This window comes from Sinocyclocheilus grahami, unplaced genomic scaffold (assembly GCF_001515645.1).
Source record: "Sinocyclocheilus grahami isolate Dianchi unplaced genomic scaffold, SAMN03320097.WGS_v1.1 scaffold1510.1, whole genome shotgun sequence".
NCBI lineage: Eukaryota > Metazoa > Chordata > Actinopteri > Cypriniformes > Cyprinidae > Sinocyclocheilus > Sinocyclocheilus grahami.
The window spans coordinates 127935-129263 of record NW_015506689.1 but is presented as its reverse complement, the minus strand read 5'-3'; positions in this window follow the sequence as shown (position 1 = coordinate 129263).

Below are 1329 nucleotides of genomic sequence, written 5' to 3'. Positions count from 1 at the left end.
AAGCAACTTTACAGTAAATTAAGTTTCTACAATATTTAGTGGTAGCTTATCAGTGGTGACTGTCAGTTAATGTATATATGGCAGAAATGTACGGAAAAATCAATTAAAGACGTAATCAAACAGACGATGAACACTATTAACAGCAATTATTATATGATGCAATCAAACTTATAGCAAAATGTGGTAGTTCTAGAGATGTATAGAAAGCCATGCAAAGTTAAAACAGTTAAAACTTTTAGAAAACACGTTGCAAATTTGTGGAAGTTTATTCCTTTTCACTGCGTCTCATATGTTTTTAAAGGCAATCTTTGTGATGGGCGATTCGGCTCTTTGTATTAAGCAGTGCATAAATATGTGGTGCTGTTTTGTTCATAATTGTTTATGCAATTTACGAAATTATATTAGATTTATATGAGTTAATTTAGACGTGATGCACGTTTTTTTATAGACTATTACTTCCTTGCGTTGAACATTTAAAATGTGCTGCATTATTTTGCTCATTGCGCGCTCCTGTGGCCTCGGGAGACAAGCCAAAAGTTTAACCTATTTAATCTGCATATAAAACATTAGAAATTAAATATTTGTTTAATTTTAATTTTGTTTTTGACTGTTAAAATAAATAAATAAATAAATAAAGCGTTGTTTGTCTCAATAAATTGAGTTCATCTAAAAATACAGTGGTTAAATGTAAACATTTTTTATTTTGATCTTTGTTTTAAAAAAGGTTATAGAAAATATGGTAACACTTTACTTGAAGGGGTGTGCATAAGACTGACATGACACCTTCATAATAGTGACATGACACATGTCATGAATATGAAGGAGGTTTTATGCATGTTTGTGACAACTGTCATTAAGTGTCATTCGCTCAGTTATGTAATTTTTAATGCAAAGATGACATTGTTTGAGATGTCTTTGTTATGGGCTATGATTAGGGGTAAGGGTAGGGGTAGGGTTAGGTCAAATAATGTCATATTTGCATTAAAAATGACATAACTGAGCGAATGACACTTAATGACAGTTGTCATAAACATGCATAAAAAAAACTTCATATTCATGATATGTGTCATGTCATGATTATGTAGGTGTCATGTCATGATTATGAAGGTGTCATGTCAGTCTTATGCACACCCCTTCAAGTAAAGTGTAATCGAAAAGGTCAATAATTATCGATACCGAATGATATGAAACATTATATCATTGATACATTTTTTAGCTATATCGTCCAACCCTAAACTGCTGAAACTTACAATCAATTTTAAAGTTATATTGATATTAACCTAATACAAACCTACAAAAAAATAAATACAAATAAAATAAAAAAAGATT